Here is a 19,178-nt window from a genome sequence, read left to right as displayed (position 1 = left end):
TGGTTTAGCACCATCCCCTTAGTGCTGTCCTTGCGATAGTGAATGTGTTCTCGTGAGATCTAGTTGTTTAGAAGTTTGTGGCACCTCCCACTGTCTCTCACTTGCTTCTGCTTTTACCACATGACGTGCCTGCTCCCCCTTCACCTTCCGTCATGATTGCGGGCTTCCCAAGGCCTCCCAGAAGCCAAGCAGATGCCAGAACCATGCTTCCTGTAAAGTCTACAGAACTGTGAGCCAACTAAACCTCTTTTCTTTATAGATTACCCAGTCTCAGGTATTTCTTTATAGCAATGCGAGAAGGCCTAATATTGCACCAGATGATATCTTCAGCCTCATCACAAAGAGGCACATGATTAATTACTGAAGGAATGCATGGGAAGCCACAGGGCACTGAGTTCTAAAGAGACAGAGGGAGGTTACAAGATTCCAGTGCAGGGAGGGGGTGAGTCCTTGTAGGCCAAGGGAGTGTTGAGCCAGTCATGAAGCATACATGGAGTTCTGATAGACCCATTAAAGGAAAGTGGAAAGAACAGCCATGAAGGTATGAGAGAGAGAAATTTGTTACAGGAATTGGCTCATGAGATTATGGAGACTAAGAAGTCCCACAGCCTGCTGTTTGCAAACTGGAGACCCAAGAAAGCCAGTGGTGTAATTCAGTCTGAATATGAAGTACTGAGAATTGGAAGGGAATGGGGCTGGGGAACAATGACATAAGACAAGTCCTGGTCCAAGTCCAAAGGCCTGAGAACCAGGAGCACTGATGTCTAAGGGTAGGAGAAGGTGGATGTCACAGCCCAAACATAGAGAGCACATTGGCCCTTCCTCTGCCTTTTGTTCCCTTCCAGCCCTCAACAAATTGCATGGTGCCCCCCCACACACACACACTGGTGAGAGCCATCTTTACTCAGTTTACTGATTCAGATGCCAATCTCTTCTGGAAACACACTCTGGTACGTACTCAGAATTAAGGTTTTACCAGGTCTCTAGGCATCCCTTAGCCGAGACAAAATTAACCATCACAGAAACCAAGCAGAAATAAGCCACATTAAAAAGATAATCATTAACTTCAATAGTCTTAGGGTCCTAAAGAGACAAAAACTGGAGTTCAGAGCCAAGCACAGTGGCTCACACCTGTAATCCCAGCACTTTGAGATGTTGAGGTGAGAGGATCGCTTGACCCCAAAAGTTTGAGACCAGCTTGGGCAATATAGCAAGATTCATGTCTCTCTACAAGTATTTTAAAAATTAGCCAGGCATGATGACAAGTGCCTGTGGTCCCAGCTATTTGGGAGGCTGAAGTGGGAGGATCACATGAGCTTGGACGGTTGAGTCTGCAGTGAGCAGTGATTGCACCACTGCACTCCAGCCTGGGCAACAGAGTGAGACTGTGTCTCAGGAAAAAAAAAAAAAGAAAAATTGGAGTTCATGGTGTGCCAAGAAAGAAAGCCCCTGATGAACACCCAAACTGTCAGTTGAGACCTTGGAAAAGCTACCCCTAGGAGTAAGAAAAAAACCTGAAATAAGTAACCAGCTTTTTAGCAGATGAAGGTGATCAGCCAACACTCTACCAACCTGTCACATCCTCTTTGAAGGAAGATAACATCATTCAAAGGCTCTATGATGTTTTCATGCACAATGTCCAACATTCAATTTGCAAATTACCAGACATGGCAGGGGATGGCAAAAAATGGGGAAAAGGAGGAGGCAGAAAGAGATAAAATAGAAAATAGAAATGAACTGAGGTGCTCTAAATATTAGAGTTAATTGACATGAAATTTTAAATAACTATGATCAGCAGTTCAAAGAAATAATAAGAAAGATAAAGAATTTCACCCAGAGAATTGGAATCTATAAGAAGTAATCAAATGGAACTCCTTGAACTAAAAATTACAATGACAAAAATTAAGAATTCAACAGATTTGTTTAAACATTGATAATATACAGCAGTAGGCAGGTATAGTGACTTGAAGAGAGATAAAGAAAAAATACCCAGAATAAAGCAGCACAGGAGAAGGGAAAAGCTTAGCAAACACACAGCAAACAGTAAAATTATCTGAAATAGGTGAAATTGAAGTTATAGGTGGATAGACAAGAGAAAATTGAGAAAAAGCAGTATTTCAAGAAATAGGTGCTGAGAATTTTTCCAAACTGACAGAGTTAAGAAGCTTGAGTAACTCCACATTAGGAGATGCCTATAGACTTGCTTGCAGAGCCTTCATCACCTAGTAATAGCAGTCACTGAACTTTTAAGAGCCCCTTGGGAAAGCATTTAGGTCCATGCAAGTTATCTCGTTACTCACCTCACCCCTACAAGTTAAGAAAACCATCACTGGATGAGGAAACTGAGGCTGAAGATTAATTCCTAGTCTGAGGTCTAAGAATTACACTCTATATATACACTGGACCTGAGACTGAGACTGAACCTAGATCTGTTGGACTCTAAATCTTCTGCTATTAACCTCTTTGCTGAGTGTTTCAGGAGCAGGCATGAGGCCAGGGGAGTGTGACATTGAGGAAAGAGGGAGTAGCGGATGGGAGAAGGTTCCAGAAAGAGTTATGGAGGCACATACATTAAACTCTATATTTCTGTGTCTTTTCCTGGCTGCTGGTCTTGTGCTCAGGAAGAAGCAACTCTCTTCCACCTTTCCCTCCCTCCTGCATGTCCTTCCACCCCTCCAGCACTCAGGATTCTGCTGTGGTCTGGTTCAGTCACATGGTGGGTAAAATAGACTTTCATGAGCTGCTGAGTAGCCGACCCTCCATTTGCAACACAGCTTCTACAGGAACATGTATTCTGAATCCAATGGCTCACTTGCCTTCGACCTCAAAACACAATTTGTTCTCAGGTTAGGATCTGCATGTACATGAGAAGTTAAGAAATACCATTAGACAATGTCTTAGGCCTCATCACAAAGATGCACATGATTAATGACTGAAAGAGCTTGGGAAACCACAGGGCATTGAGATATAAAGAGACAGAGAGAGATTGCATGTTTCCAGTGGGGAGGTGGGGTCTGTAGACCAAGGAAGTGTTGGGCCAGCCATGAAGCATACATGGAGTTCTGATCAACCCCCTAGAGGAGGGTGGAGAAGAACAAATGGGTAGGGAGGGGCAAAGAGCTTACTTCCACCTTTGGGAAGCTTCAGAGATGTCCTCTTCAGGCTGTAGGGCACTCTGTCTTCCTTGGTTTCTAATCAGATATTAGGGAGGGAGGCTATAATTGTGCCTGGAATTTATCAGTTTGGTTTGCTATTGAGTGTATTGTAGAGGCTACTGGTAGCCCTCCTAGACCTCCCTCCATGCCAGCCCTAGGAGCTTGGCTCCTTCTGCCTGCTTACTGCAGCCAAGCCTCCTGTTCTGGTTAGTCTAGCTCCAGAAACATTTAGGAGGCCCAGTCAGGTGCCAGGCCCTGAGCCATAACTGAGAAGACAGAGGAGAGTAAGAGGCAATCATGCCTCAGAGCCTCAGGGAAGAGGGCAGAGGCACAGAAGAGGAGTGTTCTACCAGGTGGGCATTGGGGCCAGGGCACCCAGGTGAGGGATCTGGGGAGGATAGGAGGCTGACGCTATAAGAGGGAAGCCAGGTTTCAATGCTCAGGAACTGATGAATCAGTTTTCTGGTGGCTCAGGGCCCCGTTCCTTCTCCACTTTATCTTTCTGCCTACATACTGAGAAGCAATACAGTGCAGTAGTTCAGAGCCAGGGTGAGGGGAAGCAGGGCTGGGTCGATTCTAGTTTCTCAACCAGGAATTTGAGCTTTGATCCCACACTTACCAGCTTGAGCCAGCCTTTTCTAAGTTCCAATTTCCTCATCTATAAAATGAAGATAATTTTACAGTCAGTTTTGCTAGAGTGTAACACATGCATTCCTAAATGGGGTTAGGGTATGAAACCCAAAACCTTGGTTAGTGACACATAAAATAACAGGCACCTAATAAAAATGGTAGTATTTGTGTTTTAGTCAGTTTGAGCTGGTTTAACAAAAATACCATAGACTGGGGAGCTTAAACAACAGACATTTATTTCTTACAGTTCTGGAGGCTGGGAAGTCCAAGATTAAGATGCAGCCAATTTGACTCCTGGTTTGCAGAAAGCCATCTTCTTGTTGTGTCCTCATATTACAGAGAGCAGGGAGAAGAAGCAAGCTCTCTTGTGTCTCTTCTTATAAGAATGCTCATCCCCTCATAATGGCTCCACCCTCATAACCTAAGCCTCCATTAACTCCCAAAAGCCCATCTCCAAATACATCACATTTAGGATTAAAGTTTCAACATATGAATTTACAGATTGGCAGCAGGGACACAGACATTCAGTCCACAGCATACTGTTTTACACATGTTAGCTGGTTAAATACATAACTACCACAAATAAATATGGTGCTTTACCTTGAACAAGAGTTAAAGTTTGTTTGTGGAAGTGGCATCAGGTAAGTTGTAGCTTGTGAGTTATTATGAAGTACTGGAAGGAGGATTATCTAAAATTGGATGGAAAGTGGTAACATTGGATGTGAATGGGTGCAGCTCTGGGTACATGGTAACTGAGGCAGCTGATAGATGTTTAAGGCATGTACATATGTGCATTTTGTGTACCCCTATGCAGTTCTGTTCAGCTGGAGGCAATCTTCTGTGTTCACTTAGTTGTGTGTGTGTAGACAAAATTATACATAAGCAAATGCAATATTTGCATATGATTAAATTGTTTCCTACTATGTCAATTGTATTGAACAAATCTTCATTTTAAAAATGAGTACCATAGCAGAACTAGCTGTAGTAACTACCTCATGGGATGTCATGAGGATTAAGTGATATAAGTGTTGAACCCAGGGCCTGATAAGTGGTGAATAAGTGTTGCTAGTGTAATGAATATATATCAAATTATTATATTTCAAACAAAGAATGAATCAATGAACACAAGAATACCTAATTGTGGAATGGGGAGCAGTCATTTAGGAAGTGTGTGTGTGGTGGGAGGAGGAAGGCTGATGATTTATCTTGCTAAAGAGAAACTTCCTTAAGGACTAAATGATTTCAGAGACCAGCAGCAGGCTGTGCTATATCCTATAACCAGGAGGACAAACTACATACCCTCCTTGCACCCATTAGCATGAATATGGTCACAGGGGTATGTCTGTCCCACCACTATGCAGGTCTCACAGCCTAAGACTTATTATATTTTATAGATCAGAAATTTTGGCAGGGCTCAGCTGGGTGATTCTTCTGTTCCTCATGGTATAAACAGAGGTCACTTGGTGTTATTCAGCTAGCAGATGGACTGGTGTGGAGGGTCCAAAATAACTTCTTTCACATGTCTGTTGCCTTGGAATGACTAGAAGGCCAAGCCCAGTCAGGATTGCCAACTGGAGTACCTACATGTCACCACTCCAGGATAGTCCTGAGTCCAAGAGCCAGGAAGTAGATACTGCAAGTCTTCTTCTTACCTAGCCTTGGTAGTTCTAGAAAAATAGTTCTGGAGCTCTCTACCAATTAAGAAGGTTGCTAAGCCCAACCTGGACTCAAGGGCAGAAGAGTTAGTTTAGGTTTCAGTGAGTGGGGAAACCAAACACTCTGGGACCATCTTTAATCTACCATAGTGCTCTTGAAAACTTAACTCCAGCAACATCTCCAGAAAACTGAAGTGAAGCTCTCTGCTGTAGGCGACCCTCCTTGGATTTTCTACTGTAAACCATGCATATTTCAGCTATGATATGTGGCATATTCTGTGATGTGTGCATTGGTTTATCAAATTTATCTCTGAAATCATTTAGTCCTTGAGGAAGTTTCTCTTTAGCAAGATAAATCATCAGCCTTCCTCCTCCCACCATACACATACTTCCTAAATGACTGCTCACCACTCCACAATTAGGCATTCTTGTGTTCATTGATTCATTCTTTGTTTGAAATATAATAATTTGATATATATTCATTACACTAGCAACACTTATTCACCACTTATCAGGCCCTGGGTTCAACACTTATATCACTTAACCCTCATGACATCCCATGAGGTAGTTACTACAACTAGTTCTGCTATGGTACTCATTTTTAAAATGAAGATTTGTTCAATACAATTGACATAGTAGGAAACAATTTAATCATATGCAAATATTGCATTTGCTTATGTATAATTTTGTCTACACACACACAACTAAGTGAACACAGAAGATTGCCTCCAGCTGAACAGAACTGCATAGGGGTACACAAATTGCACATATGTACATGCCTTAAACATCTATCAGCTGCCTCAGTTACCATGTACCCAGAGCTGCACCCATTCACATCCAATGTTACCACTTTCCATCCAATTTTAGATAATCCTCCTTCCAGTACTTCATAATAACTCACAAGCTACAACTTACCTGATGCCACTTCCACAAACAAACTTTAACTCTTGTTCAAGGTAAAGCACCATATTTATTTGTGGTAGTTATGTATTTAACCAGCTAACATGTGTAAAACAGTATGCTGTGGACTGAATGTCTGTGTCCCTGCTGCCAACTCACTGCAAGCTCCAGTGGGGTAGTGACTAAGTGTCATTTAATTTTAGATTTGTAGTGTCTTTGTATGGTATCTGGCACATGAAAGGCCCTTAATAAATCTTTACTAAGTGGGTGAATGAATAAACTAACAAATAAAAAAGGATGACATTCGCCTCTTCTGTTGAAGGATGATGCCCCAAGAGCAGGAACCATGGCTGTGCCCTTTGTCTCCCCAACACAGAATACACTGTCTGACACTTAGTCAATACTTAATCAATGTCTGTTGAAAACCCAAACACATCTGCTCACATACTCAGACTCTGCCATCCAGCTGTGGCTGAGGGTCCTCACACAGCAAAATGAGGAGAATATTTTTAGCCATAGTCTGAAGCTGAAGCAGGTTGGGCTGAAATCAAGACCTGAGTATTGGGACTTCCGGTTCTAGTGATGGGGCCAGGAATTAGAGCAAGTTGCCTCTGTGAACACCAAGAGAAAAGGACAAATGAAAACTGGACTGAGGGGTGGAGGCAAGGAGGAACTAGAAGTTAGCTTTCCTGTTGCTCTGTCTTTCAGTGGAGAGCACTTTCATTCACACATGCATCAGGTGGGGAGACTCATTGCCAATACTGATCAAAGTTCTCCACAAAGACCTGCCTGTTAATATGCACCAATACACACATGCACGTGCGCACACACACACACAAAACAGCTTTGGGTTCAGGTCAAGTGGGAAAACTTGGGAAAGAAGGAACCTTGCCACAGAAAATGAGTATTTACTAATGTGGGTGTTGTTAGTTACCATTTGCAGTGAACCAGGAGTCGACTATGTCACTATTTTAAGTCTAATTTAATTTAGTATTTGGATTAGATGTGTGCTATTTATAAGGAATGATACCAACTGTGGCTTTGGTCTTGGAGCAGGTGGGAGCCAATTTAGCCTGTGGAGGCCGTGGTCTGCACAGTTCCCAGTTTGGGCTCTGTAGCAGACGCCCCACCCCGGGGAACTGTCTCAGACAATTAGACAGGCCAAGTGCTCAGGAGCCATCAGCCCACAGATAATAGCTCTGCAGGAGCTCATTGAAGAGAGTCTCAGTCCCTGTCTTTACTGAGGCCTCTGTAGTTAGAATGGCCAGGACAAGGAATCTGCTAGAGACCCAGGGCTTTGTCCTGCCTGGTCTAACCCTTCAGGAAAGATGTGATGAAATGGTTTGTCCTGGCTGGGTTACCCCCTTCCTCATACAGGCCTTTGGTATCTTCCACTGGACACAAAGAAAGGGCCTCCACAAGTCTCCCTGAATGGGAGCAGTGGCTGGGCTGAGCTCTGAGATGTACCCTGGCATTCTTGGGCTTCCCACACAGGCCCAGGGTGCCTGTGGGGACTTTTTCCAGAACAAATTGAAGGTATACACCCTGCCCTGAGAGGTGGCCACTGTGACCAGAGTCCAGCATAGGAAAGTCACAGGTCTGGCTGGAGGGGGCAAGGACTGCAAAATCCCAGCAGGCAGCCAGCAGTGAGCAGGCCAGCAGCAGCCTCAACCGAGGACGATTTCTTCAAACACAACTGCGTGACAAACAAGTCAGGGTGGGGCATGCAAACCAAACAGCTCTGCTGGAGGCCGAGGTAGAAGCTGAGTGGGGATGAGGGTCCCCTCCAAGCCCTCCTCAGTGACACGGCAAATCTAGGGGTTGGTGGAGAGCGCTCATCCTCACCCCCATTCTGCAGTTGCAGACCTCGGATACTGATCTGATGGACACAGGCACCTTCAAAGGGAACTCGGCACCACACCCAATATTCAGGCTGTAAATAAAGCCAACACAACAAGCTCCTGGGAAATGCTGAGTCGAGCCTGCTACCTGGCAGGCAGCATATCATTTCCCGAGCCTCCCTGGCCCAGTGCCCACCCTTCAGTTCTCTGTCCCTCCCAGCCTGGGCACAGGGGCGGTAACACATTTTAAATTAGACCTGTCCCTTTTCCATTTGTGAGCTGTCAGACTGCTTACAAGGGGCCCAACCCGGCGTTCTGTCTGGGGCATGGTGACGAGCGTTGCCAGACCCCAGGCCTAGGTGGGCACATGTTTGTGAGTTGGGTCTGAGCCTTGGAAGGTTCTGATCCACTTTAGAGTTGTCCTTGGGCAGGCGTGATTGGGAAGAGGAATTTCCAGTGCAGCACAATTTGACTGAAGCTTTTCTAATGCTTAGGAAGAAGGCACGCCACTGAAGTTTGTTTTTCCCTTGTCATCTTTAATTCATTACCTGGAGCAAAGGAAAGTGGAGACATATTTCTGACGGGCTGTTTTTATTAGTCATTACAGCATGGTGAGAGTGTCATCTTTCTGAGTGCACACACGCAATGCCGTGTCACTGTGCAGCTTGGTTCCCAGTGTGGCCCCTTGGCGTCCCGGTTCTCGCTCCCTGAGGGCCAGGGACATGCCCTTTCTGTTTGGAAATGTCAGCCTGGTCTCCTTGGCTTCCCTTCTTTCCTCATTCCTCCAGAAAAGTAGGCCTGGGAGGAAAGACTGGGTTCTCCAGCGCCTGCTGACTTCCTTGGAAATGATGGGCATAATGCCCAATTTGCTATTTCGCTACTTTCCAATGGCTGCTTCTAAAGAGGAAAGCAATCCTCTCCTTTCTTGCAGGCGGAAACGAGGAGGAGTTGAAGAGGTGGGAAGCGCTGGGGGACGCAGGCACATCTAAACCTGCTATTTCCTTTCCTCAGAGGCGGGGAACAGTCACCCTCCCAGCTAACATTTACCTCCAGGGAGAAATGTCACTTCCATTGGCTTGCATCTTTTCTCCTTCTATCGTGTGTGGCGGTGTTTTTCTATCGCGTGCGATGCACACACCTTACTCTCGGGGAGATTTGTGGAGATCAAGGGCTTCTTCTTTCCCTCGGTGGAAATTGCCGGCCCCAGAACTGTCTGGGTTGTTTCTATAAAACTGTCGAGACGTATTCTGAACAATGATCCTGGATATTTGCAGGCCCTATTCCCCCCTTAGCTCCATCTTTCTTCCCCAAAGAAAGCCTCTTTTCTTTCTTTCTCTCATCTTTTGAGTCCGTACCTCAGGGGGGCTGTAACTGGGACCCCAGGCCTGAGACAGATCAATGGCAATTGATTAATTCAGAGTGAGAGAGTGGCATGTGTTTGTGTAAGTGAGCAAAAGAGAAATAGAGACAGACAGAGACAGAGACAGAGACAGACTGAAAGAGAGACAGAGAGACACAGAGACTGCATGCATCCTGCAATCATGTCCTGCTGTTTTAGACTAAGCTTCACTCTTGATCATTTATTTTTTTAAAAAGCTAGAATAATAGATCATAATAACATTATGTTATAATAGCAACCTAATGATAATGAATGCAACATAGGTCATTAAGGAATGTCTTCAGGCCAAGAATTTCTAACGTAATAAAGCTCACTATGTGCGAGGAACTGTTCTGAGCACTTCGCATACTTGAACTCATATCAAGTAAATAACCTCGCCACAGTCCTATGATATAGCATCTATGAGGTTAGTGCTGTTACCAGTTACCCTATTTTACATTGAGGAAACCCCACTCAATTGAGAAAAAAAAAAATAGCAAAGGAAGCCTTCCAAGCTTCTAAGAAGCCGTAGCCATTCAGGATCTTTTGGGGCAATTCAGCAAGGCAGGGTTGTGACATCTGGGCTGTCTGGGTGACTCGCCATGTGCTTAATTGATTTCCTCATTTTTCCAAGGGTCTGGCACTTATTGAAGCCCTTGGAACATTGATGCATATTGTGTATGACCAGAGGGAAGAGGGTAAATGAATGGTTAAGTGACACTTATCAAAGGCCTCACTTCAAAATGGGGTGGCCATAGGAAAAAGGGTTCTGTGGTCAGTGAAAGTAGGAAATAATAAGTTAAATAGACTAGAAGTTTAGTTATTCACAGGACTTCTCAGAGCTTTTAACATGGTAACATGCACTGTGACCCTTCCTAAAGAAAACAGAGAATGAAGCTTTTCCTCACGTGTTAGACTTCTTTGTGAGAGACACTCATGGGGCTGGAGTTCCGTGGACTATACAGTAGTCTCTGTTATCCACACTTTTGCTTTCCTTGGTTTCAGTTACCCATTGCCAACCATGGTCTGAAAATATTAAATGGAAGAGTCCAAAAGTAAACAATTCATATGTTTTAAATTGTGCACTTCTGAGTAGCACCATAACATCTCACTCACACTGTCCCACTCCTGGCCTTCCTGGGATGTGAGTCCTCCATTTGTCTGGCATCTCCACACTGTCTACACCACCCAGTGCTTGTGTCCAAGTAACCCTAATTTTACTTAATAATGGCCCCAAAGCACAGGAGTAGTGATGCAGGCAATATATATATGCCAAAGAGAAGCTATAATGTGCTTCTTTTAAGTGAAAAGGTGAAAGTTCTCAAGGAGGAAAGAAAACAATTATATGCTGATATTGCTATGATCTACAGTAAAAACAATCTATCTGTAAAATTGTAAAGAAGGAAAAGGTAATTTGGACTAGTTTTCTGTCTCACCTCAGTCTGCCAAAGTTACAGCCACAGTTCATGATAAATGCTTAATTAAGATGAAAAGGGCATTAGATTGGTGGGTGGAACACGTGAACAGAGACATATTGCAATGAACAGCAATCAAGTTTCCCACTATCTGTGGTTTCAGGCATCCACTAGGGGTCTTCAAATGTATCACCACAGATGCAGGGCAGCAGGTGGGGGACTACTGTACTTTGGGAAACTGTGTCTGATGTGACCTAGAATTTAAGACATGTCTCTGGTTGTCTGAAAAGACCTGAACGTTTGGAGATACAGAAAGAAGAATTTGGATATACCATTTGGGAGACATAAAGCACAGTGGAACCCCAGCACCTGCTGTGTCTGATGAGCTATCCTCCCCACATCTTTACCTTTGGGCCAGTGTACCTAGAAGGGACATTCTGAATATCAATGACATCCCAGAAGGAAAGCGCCCAGCCCTTCTCCTCTGTGCAGGGTTCTCTCACCACCAGCAGCAAATGGGTGGCAAACCTATTGATGTCCTTAAAATAGGGGCTCCTGTGAGTTGAAAACTTCATGTGTGATTCCATGAAGATTTGTGAACACCAGCTATGCTTCACCACTAATGAGCAGCACTACTGAGGGGATCGAAGGCCAAAAACCTCAAGGTACTTTGCTAGGAGGACCATTTATAGATATAGACAGTACAAAAGGATGAGGCCAAAAGGACCCCATTAGAAGATAATAACTTCTGAACAGGCAGGAAGAAAACTTGGCAGGGAAGCGTCCCCACTGTCAGCAGCTACAGAAAACAATTATGTATACAACAACCATACTTTGAAGCCCTTCCCAGTAACCAGTAATTGACTGTCCTAAAGAAGCTTCGTTTGGGATGCTTTCACACCCAACCTATTCTTATTGCTTGTTCCAGGTAAACAATGTCCCCCTTTTGACTAAAGTAACTGTTCTTCTTGCTTCTGCTCTCACCCACCTCCTGGACACACTGTTAGATTAATGTTCCTAAAACATTGTCTTCACCATGTTGATTTCTCCCTTCAAACATTTTGAATGTCAGTTTGAATGTGGCTTCAATCTTGCACCCTACCTTATTCCCACATGGGGACTCTATACAGCCCCTATGATCCAGCCAAAATTGTCCCTCTTCCAAAAGTTGCACATCCATTAAATACTCTGGTTATGTTCCCACTCAATCAGCTTGGTTTATGTTGATTTCCAACCTCAAACGTCATTTTAAGAGTGGTATCAGAGGGAATGGTTTAATAAAGACCTCTAAAAATTATCTCTTCCCTAAAAGCAAGGTGAACACTGACAAAAATGGTCATAATCAATGTTTTCAGAACTCAGAAAACTAAACAAAATCTTGCAGCAACCTGGGAGAATTTATTGGAAAAAAAAATGGCAGAATCTCAGTAAGAACAGGGAGCTTCACAGTATTTTGACTTCCCTTATTCTCATCCCCCTATCTCCAGCTCCATGGTAGCCTTGGAAACCAACAGCATGCAATTTCAGTGAAAAACAGAAAGCTGGCAGTCTCTGGAGGGGCAGAACAGAGTTAGACCTCCTTCAAAGTCCCACTCTCATATCTACCTGGTGGTTCCCTGGAAGACCCTGCTCATAAGGCTTGTATTTTCTTGACCTAAGAGCTGACACAGTGCAAACAGTCTTTTTCTTGGAGGCATGTATAAAAATCAATCATCAGCAATTGTTTAACATCATAGCTGCCTGAGGAAGTAGATGATAATTAAGGCAAATAATAGGCTAACCAAAAAAAGCTTAAAAGGAAAAGCTAGGAAATGAGATGTCCATGAAGAGCTCTGAGAAGCTCTAATATCTTCTTTGGAATCTAGAAGGCCATGTGCATAATAGGCCTGTGCATATGCTCAGGGTAAACTTGAGAAGTCTCTAAGTTCTAACCTTCGGCTGACCTTGAGGCTCTGCGGAAGCAGAAAGCAAAGGCTAAGGAAGAGTTGACAATCAGCTGACTGAGTATTGAAGGCATGCCCCAAAATGCACACAGAACTTCTTTGCAAGGAGTGGGAGTCTTACTGATTTGGGCATTTAAAGATGTCTCTGTGCAGTAATAAGCAGACCACTAAACTTACCAAGCAGAAACTTCAAGGTCCAGGACAAAGAATAGAGACTTTACAGAATTAGTTTTCTAAAAAAATTACTGAACAAACACACAGCCACAACAATGAATAGCAGTAGCAACAAGCCCCAGGAAAGAGCGAGCATCTGATTTCCAGAGTTGTTACATTATATGATTTTATTGTCCAGTTTGACCAAAAAATTTATGAGACATTCAGAAAAACAAGAAAGTATGGCCTTCCACAAAAATAAATGAATGAATAGAAACTGTTTCTAAGGAAGCCCAGATGTTGGACTTATTAGTCAAAAACTTTAAATCAGCTTTTTAAAATGTGTTCAAAGAACTGGAAAAAAAAGTCTGAAGAACTAAAGAAATGCATGTGAATGGTGTTTTGCCAAATAAAGTATATTGATACAGAGATATAAATTATATAATAGAACCAAATAGAAATTCTAGAGTTGTAAAGTACAGTAACTAAAGTGAAAATTCACTACAGAGTCTGAACAGAGCAAACACAAGAGAGAATCAGTGAATTTGAACACAGATCAGTTGAAATTATTCAGTCTGAGGAATAGAAAATGAAGAGAAGTGAATAGAGTCTCAGAGACTTGATAGACAGACTCAAGCATACGAAATATATGTAATAAGATCCCCAAAAAGAAGGGAGAGAGGACAAGAAGGCAGAAGAAAATATATGAAGAAATAATGACCCAAATTTCCAAAATTTGATGAAAAACATTGATCTCCACATCCAACAACCTCAGTGAATTCAAGCAGGATAAAGTCAAAGAGCTCAAACCTAGACAGGTTATAATCAAACTAGTGAAATACAAAGAGATAATCTTGAAAGTAGAAAGATAAGTGAGACATCACCTACAAGGGATCCTCTATAAGAATTAACAGCAGATTGGCCGGAAGTGGTGGCTCATGCCTGTGATCCCAGCACTTTGGGAGGCTGAGGTGGGCAGATCACAAGGTCAGGAGATCAAGACCATCCTGGCTAACATGGTGAAACCCCATCTCTACTGAAAATACAAAAAATTAGCCGGGCATGGTGGTGGGCGCCTACAGTACCAGCTACTCGGGAGGCTGAGGCAGGAGAATGGCGTGAACCCGGGAGGTGGAGCTTGCAGTGAGCTGAGATTGCACCACTGCACTCCAGCTTGGGCAATAGAGTGAGACTCTGTCTCAAAAGAAAAAAAAAAAATTAACAGCAGATTTTTCATCAGAAACCATGGAGGTTAGAAGGCAATGGGGCTACCTATTAAAGAAGCTGAAAGAAAGAAACCTGTCAACCAAAACTTTCATATCCAGCAAAACTATCCTTCAAAAAATAAAGGAGAAATTAACACATTTTCTGATAAACAAAAACTGAGAGAACTCATCACTAGCATACCTGCCCTACAGGAAATATTAAAGAAAGGCTTTCAACTAGAAATAGAAGGGTGCTAGAGAGTAACTTGAATCCACCTAAAGAAATAAAGAGCACTAGTAAAGGCAACTACATAGGTAAATATAAAAGGCAATATAAATATATTTTTGTTTGTCTCTTTTTTCTCCTATTTGTTTAAAAGAAAACTGCATAAAAATAATTCTAAATTCATATTTATGGGAATATACATATAATATTTGATTTGTATGAGAACAGAACAAAGGGAGGGGAAAGAAATGAAGCTATATAGAAGCAAAGTTTTTATACACTATTGAAATCAACTTGGTATCAAATGTCCTTTAATTCTCCTGTTACTAATTATGATTCCTACCAAACTTGACTTGGCCCACCTCTAACATTGTCTGGTCTCCAGGGAAATGGAGACCTCAGAAAGATTTTAGTTGGAGGATCCCAAGCCTTATGTACATGTCTATATGGAGCACCCTAGTCTATATGCCAATGATCTATGGAGTCTCCAACGTACACACAATGAGCATAGTATTAAAGAACTGTGACCTTGACAGCCCAAGAATAATGTCAAGAGCATCACCAGGCCAGTGCAAAGATCTGGTTCACCAAAGGTGTTACAGAGTCCAGGGATTTGTAAACCATAGATTGAGGTCATTGTTGGATTGTGAAATCAATTTAGAGGGCAGTGACCAGCATTGTCTTAATGAAGTTAAATGGAAGAGAAAGGAAAGCATCATGATGCATTTAGTAAGATGGATGATTTTCTGTAAAATTGTGTGATGATGATGTGCTTGTGAGACCAAGCACACTAGTTTGCAATGTAGAAATGTATTTCTTACAGTGGGCCATTGTGGAAAACATTTTTAAAGCAAGTTTTCAGACGAGCTTTCAACAATGGCAGAAGACACAGTAGCTGAAAACTTCAGGCTAACATTGGGTCAGTCAGATCTCCAGTTTTCTTTCTTCTGTCCAGTTTTCTAGTATAAGAATAAATAACTCACTGGCATACTTGGAAACTTTGAGGGGATGAGGTAAACCTAATGTGACAGACTCTCCGCATCAAATTCACACCAACAGCAAATTCTCTGGCTTTCATTTCAAAATATCTCCAGCATTGACCTACTTCTCACGACCTTCACTACCACCCTTACTCAAACCACTGTTCTCTCTCCCATAGACCACCATATTAGCCTCCTAATAGGCATTCTTCTCTTACCTTTGTCCTTCTAAAGGTATTCTGCCAAAAACCTAGATTAGATCACATTGCTTCTCTGCTCAGAACCTTCCAGTGTCCCCCTTCTCACTCAGAGTGAAAACAAAAGGCCTTTACTAATTGACAAGGCCCTATATGATCTGCCCACCACCCTTCTCTATCCTCATTTCCCTGTTCCTCCCATCCCACCACACTGCCTTCTTGATGCCCTTTGAAGAGAATAGGCAGACTCTCAGTAGGGCCATCACCACTGTCTGGATTGTCCCTGCCATGGAGCCCAGATGTCTTACTCCCCACCTACTTCAAGTCTTTGCTCAAATATCATATATATATACACACACACACATATATACATATACACACACACACATATATACACACACACACACATATGTGTGTATATACACACACACACACACAAACATGCACACACACTAGGACTTTGAAAGGTCTAGAAAAGGCAGACCAGCTAGAGATCTCAGGACCCAAGAACGACAAGGCAAGTAAGTTCCCCTGTGTTTCCCTTTTTGCCTCATATATCTCAGACAAGGTGCTGATAAAGGCCAGCAATCTGAAAACACCAATGGGATCAGTTAAAAAGAAAAAAAACAAAAAGCCTCTAAGAAAAGCCTTCTTTCCCTAGCCAAAGACAAAGTGTAACCTAGCAAGATGGAAAGTTTTTAGACAATAACAATCCCACCCCTAGCCAAACATCGAGAAAAAAATGCAGTTGCACTGACACACCCACCAGCAAACACAGAATGGGGAGCTAGGTTTCGTCTTTGCTAGGCTGTAATGAGGCACCTTTTCCTCTACTACCCACAGAGTGATGTCAAAGAAGACTGACAGAGGATCTGGAACTTGCATAGCTACTCAGCAGTTATAATCTCACCTCCCGAGTACCAATCGAGACTACGTGAAGATCCTGGACTTCTGCCTCCACCCAGAGTTAACAAGGTACCTCTTTCTCCTCTCCACTAGTGACAGAGAAAGGTGAATGAGAAACCACAATTATCACCGCCATCCAGTGGTACAGAGGCCTGCCTTACCCTGGACCCTGTGAAGTCAGTGGAAATTTGCTAAAAGAGAACATCTAAACAAAATCCATGGTCCGTAGCAATACACAGGTTCAGGATACAAACAGAAATCATTCACCACATCAAGAACCAGAGAAATTGCAAAATAAGTGAGAAAAGACATTCAATAAATACCAATACCAAGATGATGCAGATATTAGAATTATCCGACAAGGAATTTAAAGCAGCTGTTATAAAAAATGTTTCAACGAACAATGGCAGACAGACTTATAAGAAGAAAATCTCAACCAATAAACAGAAAATGTAAAGGAGCACTACATGAAAATTTTAGAACTGAAAAAAATATGATAATCAAAATTTTAAAACTCTAGAGAATGGGCTCAGGAACAGAATAGGGAGAACAAAGGAAAGGATAAATAAACTTGAAGATAAAACAATAGAAATTATCCAATCTGAACAAGAGATAGAAAATAGACTTTAAAAAAAGAGGAGAGCCATAGGAAGCTATAGAACTGTTGTAAAAGATCTAGCATTCATGCTTTCAGAGTCCTGAAAGAGGAAAAGAAGGGATGAAAAAGCATTAGAGGAATTATGGCTGAAAATTTTCAAAATTTAACAAAATACATGAACTTACAGGTTCAAGAAGCTGAACAAACCCCAGTCAGGATAGACTCAAAGAAATTTACGCTAACACATATTAGAGTCACACTTCTAAAAACTAAAGACAGAGAAAAAATCTTGAAAACAGAGAGAGAGAAACAATACCTTATCTATAGGGAAAAAAAAACAATTCAAATGACAACAGATTTCTCATCAGAAATCAAGGAGGCCAGAAGGAAATGGCACAACATTTTCCAAGTGCTGAAAGCAAATAAGTGTCAACTCAGTTATTTTTGCTGGTGGAGGATTTTGACTCAATGTTGATGGCTACTGACTGATTAGGGTGGTGGTTACTGAAGATTGAGTGGGTGTGGCAATTTCTGAAAATAATAAAGACAACAGTGAAGTTGGTCACATCAGCTGACTTCCTTTCATAAATGATTTCTTTGTAGTATGTGATGCTGTTTGATAGCATTTTACCCATAGTGAAACTTCTTTAAAATTTGGAGTCAACTCTCTTGAGTTCTGCCACTGCTTTATCAACTGGGTTTATGGAATATTCAAAATTCTTTGTTGTCATTACAACAATGTCCGTAGGATCTTCACCAGGAGTAGATTCCATCTCAAGAAACCGCTTTCTTTGCTCACCAATAGGAAATAATTCCTCATCTATGCGAGTTTTGCCATCAGACTGCAGCAGTTCAGTCACACCTTCAGGCTCCACTTCTTATTCTAGTGCCATTGTTATTTCCACCACATCTGCCATCTCTTCCTCCACTGAAGTCTTGAACCCTTCAAAGCCATCCATGAGAGTTGGAATCAACTTCTTCCAATCTCCTGTTGGTGTTGATACTTTGACCTCCTCCCATGAATCACAAATGTTTATAATAGCATCTAGAATTGTGAGTCCTTTCCAGAAGGTTTTCAATCTACTTTGCTCAGATCCATCAGAAAAATCACTATCTATGACAGCCATAGCCTTACAAAATGTAGTTCTCAAATAAAAGACTTGAAAGTTGAAATTACTCTTTGATCCATGGGCTGCAGAATGGATGTAGTGTTATAGTATTGAAAACAGCATTAATCTCCTTTTACATTTCTATCAGTGTTCTTGGGTGACCAGGTGCATTGTCAATGAGCAACAATACTTTGAAAAAAAAGTATTTTTTTTCTGAGAAATAGGTCTAAACAGTGGACTTAACAGATTCAGTAAACGATGCTGTAAACATGTTCTGTCATCCAGGCTCTTTTGTCCCATTTTTAGAGCACAGGCAGAGTAGATTTAGCGTAATTCTTAAGGGCCCTAGGATTTTTGAATGGCCAATGAGCATTGGCTTCAACTTCAAGTCACAGGTTGCATTAGCCCCTAACAAGAGAGTCAGCCTGTCCTTTGAAGCTTTGAAGCCAGGCATTGGCTTCTCCTCTGTAGCTCTGAAAGTCCTATAGAAAGTCTTCTAATAGAATGCTGTTTTCATCTCTATTCAAACATCTGGGGCAGACACAGTGACTCATGCCTATAAACTCAGCACTTTGGGAGGCCGAGGCAGGCAGATTGCTTCAGCTCAGAAGTTTGAGACCAGCCTAGAAAACAGCCAAACCCTGTCTCCACTAAAAATACAAAAACTGGCTGGGCATGGGTGGCACACACCTATAGTCCCAGTTGCTCAGGGGCCAAGGTAAAAGAATCACTTGAACCCAGGAGTTGGAGGTTGCAGTAAGCCTTAACTGCACCACTGCATTCCAGCCCCGGTGACAAAGTGAGACTTTGTCTCAACAACAACAAAAAAAAACTGATGTTTATTGTATCTATCTTCAAATTATCTTAGCTAGATTTTCTGGATAACT

General features: G+C 42.3%; 1 long non-coding RNA gene across 1 annotated transcript in view; it reads left to right on the top strand.

Annotated features, from left to right (window-relative positions):
• LOC105479936 (uncharacterized) overlaps positions 1–19,178 on the top strand; it is a 37,964-nt gene that overhangs the window by 7,544 nt on the left and 11,242 nt on the right. The window contains exon 2 of the long non-coding RNA XR_986177.2: positions 16,522–16,653. This is a non-coding gene — a long non-coding RNA (uncharacterized lncRNA). The remainder of the gene's footprint in view (positions 1–16,521; positions 16,654–19,178) is intronic.

The sequence above is a fragment of the Macaca nemestrina genome, chromosome 9, assembly GCF_043159975.1.
Source record: "Macaca nemestrina isolate mMacNem1 chromosome 9, mMacNem.hap1, whole genome shotgun sequence".
NCBI classification, from domain to species: Eukaryota; Metazoa; Chordata; class Mammalia; order Primates; family Cercopithecidae; genus Macaca; species Macaca nemestrina.
This window is presented reverse-complemented; position numbering and strand designations above follow the sequence as displayed.